Source organism: Aythya fuligula, chromosome Z (genome assembly GCF_009819795.1).
Source record: "Aythya fuligula isolate bAytFul2 chromosome Z, bAytFul2.pri, whole genome shotgun sequence".
Lineage (NCBI taxonomy): Eukaryota > Metazoa > Chordata > Aves > Anseriformes > Anatidae > Aythya > Aythya fuligula.
The window spans coordinates 10,303,421-10,313,553 of NC_045593.1; the positions used below are offsets into that span (position 1 = coordinate 10,303,421).

A 10,133-nucleotide genomic window follows, 5' to 3' on the forward strand; every position below is an offset into this window, starting at 1 on the left:
CAGACAGCAGCTGCTGCTGTTTTTGCCCTGATCAGTTCAGCTGCCTGTTCTCACCCTGATGGGGGTACCCAGACACCCCGATGTGCCGCTGGGTCCTTCCCTCTCAGCCTCCCCGGCCAGCAAAACAATTCCCCACCGCAGAAAGGATGCTTGACACGTTCACTAACAGCCTCAAAACCAGGGGTGGGAATAGCACAGCTTAAACACTTTCACATCAAGGAGTGAGATATAGGAAAAAAAAAAAAAAAAAAAAAAAATCAAGCCACCCCAAAACGTCAGGACTGAAGGTTTGAACTGAGCAGACAATCCTGGCCCCCCGGCTCCCAGCCTTGTGTTCAGGGCTCATTTGTCTCGGGATACAATTGAGTTTTCACTCTGGTCTTAAAGCTCCCCAAGAACTCGCTCTCACCGTTTTCCACAATCTCCTCTCTCTCTGCCCCACTTCCAACAGGGACCTCAACTGCTGCTGGCTCCCAGCAAAGGGGTCTCCATGACCTTTGTAATTCAACACACTGGGAAAGGCTCAATCCCTTCCCTCTATTCCTATCCCAACTTTAAAAGCCCTCTTTGTTCCTGCTACAAACCCTGCCCCACGACCGTGGCTTAACCCTTGGGGCACTGCCTCACATACAAAGTGTTTCACAGAGGCATGGCAGGTTGCAGCAGCCACGGGGCCTGGGGAAGAGCTGTGCTGACAATCTGCTGGTGGCTGGGAGGATGCAGAACAAGACCCCTCCGACCATCCTCGTCCTCAGTATCATACACACACTGCCAAGCAGTTCCTGTGGGGACTCTGCCCCACGCTGCTGCAGCAACACGAGGGTGGGAAGGGTTTGCGGCTCTGTACAGTGCCTGTCCCCAGTTTAGCAGGTTTATTACAATCCATGCCACAAGCAGGTGGATTTGGGGCAGCAAAACAGGAACGGGGGTGAGGAAGGAAGCAGCAGGACCGTGTGCTCCTCTCATCACTCCTGCAAGGACCCCTCTGCTCCCGCCCCATGCTGCAAAGCACGGACAGCAAGGGATGCCACGGAGCATCCCTTCTGCGGCTGGGTCGGAGCAGGGCTGCTTTGCAGCACCCCAAAACACCCTCCTCTACAGACAGGATGGGGCTGGGCCACCTTGCAGCACCCCAAAAGGCCATTTCCTACCGGCTGCTGCAACTTCCCCTCTGCCCCTCACCAGGCTGGTTCTGTCCCTCCCTGCCTCACAGGGAAACTGAGGCACGGCGTGCAGCGAGACGGAGTGAGAGGCACCGGGTGCTGAGCAGGAGGGCATCAGCACAGCAGGCATCTTCATGGCATGGAAAGCTCCTGGTGTCTGCACCACTCAGGCCAGCCCGAAGTGCCCCTGCTGCTCCTGCAGGAGGGGCAAGAAATTGCAGTGGTGCCCATCAGTAAATGGGGGGAAAACAGCAGCTTTCTGCCAAACAAACCTCAAGAAAAAAGTCGCTCAGCATTGTCCTCTGTCCTTTGAGAGCCCCAGCATACAGCATGTGCACGTAACTCAGCCAAGAAAAGGTTAATACCACATGGGAACCAAAAATTTAGATACCCAGAGATCACGTTATAAAGCAGAAGAGTGCCCTGGCCCCCAAAAGGCTGGTAGGGGGCTGGATCACCATCCATCTCCTCGGTAAACCCAGAGGCTAATGATAGATTCGATCATTTAGGCTCCAGTTCAGACATTTCACTAATGCTATTCAAGTTACTCTTTCTCTGCTGCATTTATCACGACCACAATGAGGTTAAGAGCCCAGTGTTGCCGTTCAGTTCACCAGAGCTGCCAAATGGGAAAATAAAGCTCACGCTGCAGCAAGATGCACAGCTATCAGCCTCTTCACATCTACAGATCTCCCAGCATCTTCCCCCAGGTTCCTGTCCCCTGGTCCTGCTCCACCCTCCTGGAGACCCTACAGAGTGAACCCCTTCACCCTCCCAGGGATGTGCGTTCAGGTGGTATTTGCTTTTGTTGCCACACAAAGCATAATGTTGCTGCCAATATCCTTCCTTGCCCCAGCTCTGCTTCCCAGGGCACACCATATTAGATTAAATTCATTATCCCCTATCGCTTTATAGCACAATCTTTTCATTTCTCTCTTAACACACATCTGAGACATATCAAGTTTCAGACAAGCTCACTCCGAAGGAAATTCCCTGCTCTTTCCTTACAAGGGTTTATAAAAGCAATACCTTTTCTTCTTGGTACTCCTCCTGGAGGTTCGCTTACAGACAGCATGTGACTTTTCTCCCCGTACCACCACCTTGCTCACACCTTTCCCAGGGCAGCATTCTCAGCGCTGCTCACGCTGGTGCAGCTCCACCAGCGACATTTGGGGTTAGGCTGTGAGGAAGCTTTCAGGGGTGAGATGCCTTTTCCTCCCCGAGAAACAAACACAGGCATTTCCTGGTAAATTGCTCCTCCTTGCTTCCAGCCTCTGCTACATGACAGGCCTCTGATAGCAGCTTCCTACAGGAAGCATCGCTGCGTTTTGTTGGGTTACGCTACCAGTAAGATAGTGTAGGGAAACAGAATGAGAGGGCTGTTATCGGTAATAAATCACCCTTACTGAGCTGCCAGGAAGAGAGCTGCAGAGCAGAAAGGGAGAGGCTATTTCCAATCTGAAGCCTGCTTCCTCCACACATCCAAGCCACGAAGCAGCCCTTCGGCTGCAGGAAGCAGGCACAGCAGCCAGAGGAGCACTTGCAGGCTGGCAGCTCGGTGCCACGACTTCTGGCTCTCTCCACCAAGTTTTATCACCTGGCCAGGACAAATTGCTGCAAATTCCTTTAGAAACCCAGGCTGGCAGCCGCGGGGAGAGGCAGGCCGACCAGCTCGAGACAAAAAGTCTGAGAATGTTCCAGTTCCTCAAAGCCTGATAATATTTTTGGCTCTTGCAGGCTCCTGGAAGATGAATTGAAAGCTCAGACCTGCCACTTGATGCCACAAGTGCTTTCCTTTGCTGGCAGCTGCGGCAGAGAGGACCTCAGGAATTACCCTTTGTACACCTCTGGCCCAGACTAATCCCATCAGCAAGGGAAGCACGGTACGGAAAGGACACAAGTGCCTGATAACTGTTTTTGCTACGCCCTCACTGCACAGCCACAGCATTGCTGGCTGGCAGCAAGAAAACCCCAGCACAGTGAGTCCAGATATGCCTCCCCCAGGTCCCATCTGAGCAAAAAGTTGGCTCTTGCAGAATATCCTTTATGCATGTTCCAGACAGGGCAATCTGCACAGCACGGCTGGGCTTGCCTATCTTCTCACAATGTAGGGAATGCAGGTAGCAGTGCCCACCGCGGCAAAGTTTCCTTCTGGACCCAATGATTCCTCACGTCCCTGCTGAAATCCCCGGCGGTTTTTCAGCAGCAGCACCATTAATGTTGCTCCTGATGTCCAAAAGCTCCATTTTATCAGAGTGATGCTCCTCAGCAAAGTGTCCCCATCTGGCTCCACGCAGGCGTGCGTGTCCCAGAGCCGCCGAGGCGATGGCAGCAGAGCGCAGCACGTAACCCACACAGCACTTTCCGAACCTCGACGCTGCAGCTCAGCCAGGAGGAAATCTCTCTTGGCTGCCTCTCCCTAAATGCTTATTCCAGCACTGAGCGCCTAACTCCTCCCCAAATCGGGAGCCGATGTGACCCTGCTGCCTTGGGGCTTTTCTGGTCCTTCGTGCTGTGCTTAAAAATGCGCAGGGTGAGGAGGCGAGGCAGCAACACGGGGAGCAGCACTTCAAAGATGACACGGTTCTAACTCATCAGGTCACAGTGCCCAGGAGCTCGAGTCTTAGACAAGGATCTCGGCATGCAAGGTGCTGTATAAATGGAAAAAAAAACACTCTCTGCCCTAGAAACTGGCAATCCACGCCCCAACACACACACGCGCACACCGCACAGCTTTATCCACTCAGCCCTGCCACCGCTCCATGCTATTTCATTGCACTTCCTGGGGCCTCAGTCTGGAGGAAAGATCAGAAGAAACGGGCTGTGCAAATGAGGTCAGAGGGAACTACTGCTTGGCTCAATGGATTGTGATCACTCTGCCACCGTCCACGCCTGTAACATATTGCAAGGCCAACTCTCACGCCACGTGCTGAAGGTCGCCTGTGTTAAGAGCAGCGCTCGAGCTGATGATCTGAAATTGGCCTCAACGTCAGGTACTGGCACCTCAGCTCCCCGCCATGGGAAGGAAGCTCCAGCTGCCAGCACAGAGAATGTAGGGCTGTTTGGGCATCCTTTTCCCTCCAGCTCTGCCTGAACATCCTGGTCCCAGATGACTCCTGACCGCAGGCACCACAGCAGCACGCACCATCCCGTAACAACCCCACCTGTCTGACCAGCATCAGTTGAGAGCATCCTCTGAAGGCAGGGCAGGCTCCTTCCTCCCTCACGTTGGGCTTTGGGCAGAGTACTGTAAACTGTGAGCACGGACCTTTGGAAGGTGTAACGAGAGAGGTTTACAGCTCACACAGTGATCGGTGTCGAGATGGGCAAGCTGTGCTTGCGACCAGCCAGTCCCGTTCCCCTGGCTCACACCCAAGGCTTTAGGCACTTGACAGAGGACAGGTCAGGTCTCAGTCACACTCGCATTATGGCCAGGCTGGAGCCTGGCTTCCTGACCCCTTCTCTCCATGCAGCGAGTGGCGATGGTGTTCCCTGCCTCCTTCAGTACCAGGAGCTGGCCCTCTGCCATCCTCTGGCAAGGGGTCTGCCCGAAAGCAGCTTCAGAATTGCTCAACGCCTCCCTTACCCGCCCAGAGGATGGTCTCAGACCGTATCACAGGGCTCATCAGTGTCTGCTCGCTCCCCACCAGCGTACAGCTACCCCGGGGCAAGGCAAACCGGCTGCGCGAGATGGACAGCGCGGCACGGCACGGGGCCGGCACCTCTGCAAGATGCAGGCACAGCAGGACCCACTTACATCGATTAACTGAGGATGAGCAAGGGCAGCAGGACGCCACGCTGCCCTCCATGATTCAGTGAGAGGGCTTAGGAGACCGGTTTCCTTCCAGCTGGGCCTGCTCTGCAACTCAAGGCTTCAACCCGAGCAAACAGGAGCTGCCCGAGCCGGACAAAGCACCACGGCTGCTCCCCAGGGAGGACGGCTGTGGGTGCTGGGGGGACACTGAGCCCACAAAAGGAGGGGTCCAGGGCTGCATCAGGATGCACGGCCAGCCCAGAGGCTGCTCGGGCGCCGCGGCGCAGGCTGCCTAAAGCTCGAGTTGCCATGGCAATCCCCCCAGCACGCCCCGCTGCCTCCCTCCTTTGTCTCTGCTCCCCCAAGCCTTGCTGTCCCCTCCCCGCCATCCCACACATCAACCCCCCTCGACGTGCTCCCAAAAATCCCCCAAGGAAAAAAGAAGGGGGCAGAGGGACCCCATAAGCCCCCATCCCAGCCTGCCGGGTGGGCACAGTGCCCGTGCCGGACCCAGGCGCATCGCCCCAGCTGGGTGACAGCGTCCCCGCGGTGACACGCAGCCCCTGCCCACCTCCCGCTGCCACCAGCGGCACAACGTGAGGCTTGCTGCACGTCAGAAAGGCCCCTGCAGCTCCTTCTACCTTGCGGCAGCACCAGGTTTGATGGAAAGAGAGGTCCCAGGCTCCTCTCGCCGCAGCCCAGCGGAGGTCTGTAGGGCGGCAAGTCTCCGCTCTCCGGTCCCAGCCCATTTCCACTTTAGGCAGTTCTGTTCTGCCGCACTTAACCTCGCTGTGGCTTGAACAGGAGACAAGATCCTGATTCGCTTCCTGTCCTAAAAATTGTTGTCTACTGTTGCTATGTGCTGTTAAACAGTTACTCAGCCCAGCCTGCAAGCACAGCTCCTCTCCCTTTCTCCTCTCCGACACAGGCACGAGATGCAAGGAAAGACAAAGGACCCTGCCGAGCCACATTCAGGTGTGATACCCACCAGTATCTTCAGATTAATTCATTCAGTGACTTAACGAGATGGATAAAACACTTTTAAAAGCTCTGCTTCCTTCTCTGCTGCTGCTCCTCCCTCCCCTGCCCTTCCCCAGCTCGCGCAGGGCCCACCACAACGGCTTACATCACTTGAGGGTTATAGCAGAAGCTAGCAAAGCCTCGGTCCTCATCCAGGATGAGTCATGGAGCTCAGGAGAACGTGCAACTTCCTTCTGATACCATCAAACGAGTCTTACACAGGCTAAAAATAAAGATGGGCCAGAACGACAGAGCCACGTCTCGCCTCGACACTGAACTCGGCAGAGCTCGGTGCTAACCTCAGCTTGGCTGAAAGACGTGACAGCAATCGCCTGAGCAGGTGGAAACCAGAAAGTTCAGAGGGGCTGAGAAGCCTTGTGTGTGCAGATAAGGGAGAGGCCTGGAGGCCTCACCCTGTGCCATGCTAGGTGGGAGGATGTCAGCAGCAGATGCTGTGCAGCCACCCAGAGAAGGTCAGAGCCCTGCTCGCACGGGCCTTTGAGCATTTCCACACCCAAAACCTTCACGGAAAACTGCGCTTGGTGCTGGGTGCATCCATCCAAGGTGACAGGAACTGACTGCTGTGAACAAGAGGGATGCTAAGTTTTTGGCAGGCAAAGGCTGGAAAGCTGATGGTTTGCAGGCACGCAATGCGTGGGCACCCACAAAGCAAGGTCCAAAGGGTGCCTGGCATGAGGCCGAAAAAAAAAGGAGGGTCACACCTAAATCTGATATGGAAAGGATTTGGCTCAGACACTTTAGGTAAGTGAGGAATTCAAAGTTCTTCCTAATCCCCAGCACACTGTGCCCCTGCAAAACCTTTACACCCTCGTACACAGGACTCTTGCATGGCAGGACTGCACACAAATAGGAGCTCAGAGGGACATCAGCAATATTTGGAGGCCTAAAATTAGCCCCAGCAGATGATACTCTGCTCCATTCTTGGGAGCAACGAGAACTGAACAAGGATCCAGCTGTCCCAGCACTCCCAAGAAGAGGATCTTTGAATGCCCGCCCTCCTTGCAGCAGAGATGGTAGGGCAAAGAGGGGATTCCCTGCATAACTCCAGTGCCAACACTCATGAGGAACCCAGGGCCCCATCCCTGAAGGGGGAGCAGCATTTCCTTGAGGTTTCCAGTGGGAAGAGGACCTACCGGTATGACCAAGGGGCAATGGCAGCCCAAACGTGCTAAGAGCACGTAAATGCACCTCTTCTCTGGTCGAAGCCACACAATACCTCTCTTTTCCATCATTAAGATGTAGGATCTCAGCAAGGAGCAGGCATTAGTGTCCACCACACCTCAGCTGGATAAAAGGGCTGCTTTGTTGCTTCCAGCCCATGTAACAGGGAGCTGCAATGAAGGACTCCTTCCTTCCCTCCTTTTAACCTCCCAGGTGAATCTACCCCTGCCTCACTGCCTGCGGCTTCCACCTCGGCATCAGGCTGAAGGAAATGGGAAGGAAAAGATGGCCCGAGGCCCAGCCTCCACTTGTCTCTGGCCTGGCCCCAACCTTCCTTGGCAGACGCCGAGAGGAAGAGCCGTGCAGCCTGGGCAGTCACGTGCACTGAGCAGCGGCTGCCCCATGAAACCTCTCCTGGCCAAACTGCACCTGAACTCTGGACCAAGAGAGAGCCTCGCTGCGGTTCTCCAAAACCAAAACGCAGGTGAAGGCTCCCTTCCCAAAGACCGTCACATTTCTGGCGATACAAAGACTGGCAGTCCTCCTGAATCACTGATACGCCATGGCCAAGAGCCAGGCTCCCTCCTAGAAGTACAAAGTCTTGGGAAAATGCAGGCAGAGCTCAACTGGTTCTGACAGAAAGCAGGATTGTGCCTCTACTGAGCTCTGGGTGAAGCCTTAGCTCTCTTTTTTTTTTTTCAGCTGAAGGACAGCAAGCAGCAGAGCAGCAGCTGGGAAATCCTCCCACTCCATACTGCTGGTGGACAGAAGGACAAGCTCAGCGAGCACCACAGATAGCAAGGTCCCGAGGGTTTAAAATACACTGCCCTTTAGCTCCCGACTGGTGGCTGCGTGCAGTGCTCAGCAGTCTCAGCAGCGCAGGTGACACCCACCCAGGCTCCCTCGGCCACCCTGCCAGCCCAGGGTGTGAGCAGCTCCGTGACACCCGCTGTACTGAGCTGTCCCCAGGGATTGAGGGGAGGCAGGAGGAAAGCACGGCGTTCCCGGCCTTCCTCAAACCCTCCTGGAGAAGGAAGAGAAACTGGAAGTGATTGAACGAGTGCTAACCTGGGCACGGGGCTGACGCAGACAGGGGAGGCAGCTCTCAGCACCCGCAGCGTGGTCTTGGGGCTGCTGGTTCTGGCTGCGTTGGGTCACCTGGAAAGACAAGTGGTACACATTAAAGATCCATGTTAAATTCAGCTGAGGAATAACCTGTCCACACAGGATAACCTCCCCAGTGCTGGTCGGTCAGCGATGGCTCGCATCCCAAGCCAAGCAGTTTTACGGTCTGTGCACAGCTCCGAGGGACCCTGAGCACCCCCAGCATCGTGAAGACCCCACAGGATCTCCTACCCATGCTAAAGCCACCCCTCCAGCTACAACCTTCTCCTGTTAACACCCCGAGTGACTCCGAGTAGATGTGCTGTTTGAGACAGAGCCGGATCCACGAGACAGCTGCTGAGGTCGCTGCCACTCTTCCCCTTCCCCAAATTCAGGGGGAAGCCTTGGCTTTGCCCCGCCACACGGGTGCTGCCTGTACGTCCGTGGGCACACCGGGATAGGGTTTAGGGACAAGCTCAGCCTCTGATCTGCTGTCCCCTGGCTGCCCACCAAGCCTCAGGGCACAGCCAAGGCAGGAAGGGCCAGACAGTGCTGCGGGGGGACCCGGCGCTCTCAGCAGCCCAAAGACACCCAGCCAAACCCGACGCTGCAGCGTTTCCCAGGCTACAGCAAAAGGGGGAAGCGACAACTGCTTTATGGAAAACTCCACGAGGCCAGCCAGAACTGTCACAAAGCCGTTGTTTAAGACTCCTCCCTGGGCTCCCAGTGCTGAGATTACAGGCTACCGGAGATAGCGCTGTGCAGACGCGACGTCCCTGAAAACCAGGACAACACCAGCCTCCCCAAAACCAGGCCTCACACTCCCCTGGCCACTCGGATGATCAGCAAAAGCTGTCTGGGGGCAGTCCCTGCTCCCCCACAGCCACGCTCTGCTCTGCAGCGGCACAGGCTCAGCCCATGCACCGTGACACAGAGAGGCACCCACACACCAGCTTCCTGCTGCGCTGGTCCACAAAATGACCGTGAAGGCACCCAGAAAGCTGCTGCTTGCTGTTACCTGCACCCACGCAGCCGGCAGGAGAGATGCCACCAGGATGCTGTGCTGCTGGTCACCAAGTCACCAGGGCTACGGTTTCAGAGAGCTTACAAGAACAAGCCCTGGTAAGAGCAACTTGTGTGCATGCATATAAATATATATAAAAGATATATGTTTGTGTACACATTTAAAAGCCTCCCCTGATGCCCTGCTGTTCCACGCTGGAAGGCTGTGAGCACGAGCGTGCCAGTGACAAGAATTGCCTCGGACACGGCTGAAGAGCTGCCACCCACATGCTGCCGTGGCGCAGGAAGCGAGGGCGATCCATCTGACAGGGCCTGCTGAAAACCCTTCCCAGGAAGGCAGCGATCACCCCCCGTGGGCTGAGGGCAGGAGATGTGGATTATCACTCCGGCTCCCGCACAAAGGGCTTGGCGTCTCTGTTAACTTCCACCAACAATCAGAGTGTTGGCATCAGCCCGGGCCCGGGACATGGATTCGTTACTGAAAGCACTTCCAGCTGAATCGCTGACTGTACTTCTTGCAGCACACAGGACTTCTCCGCAGGCTTCCTTCCAAGTGCTGTTCTGCCACCGCACTGCTCGGCTGGGGGTGGTCCAGGCCACCAGGCAGGCGGCTCTGGCTGCAGACCACCGGCTCTGAGATGCAGAGCACGCGAGCTCGGCTGCTGTTATCACAGGATTCACAATCAGCTGGGGACAGTGACAAAAACAGGGGAAAATTAACTGGCTGCTAAGCACTGGCGAGGCCAAGAAAAGGAGACCATGAAGGAGAGGAGCAAAGAGAGGACAAGGATGTGCAAGGCAGCTTCCCGATCAAATAATATTGTTTTTAGATCAAACCTCAAGCTTTGCGAGGCCAGGTTCTCTGGAGGTTACAGCAACCTGGCTCG

The 10,133-nt window shown here is 55.7% G+C and overlaps 1 protein-coding gene across 1 annotated transcript in view; it reads right to left on the bottom strand.

Moving 5' to 3' along the window:
• The window catches only part of FAM214B (family with sequence similarity 214 member B), a 28,843-nt gene extending 20,612 nt beyond the window's left edge, over positions 1-8,231 (bottom strand). The window contains exon 1 of the mRNA XM_032206727.1: positions 8,188-8,231. The gene's annotated coding sequence lies outside the window, so the exon portion shown is untranslated. The remainder of the gene's footprint in view (positions 1-8,187) is intronic.
• Positions 8,232-10,133: the final 1,902 nt, after the last annotated feature.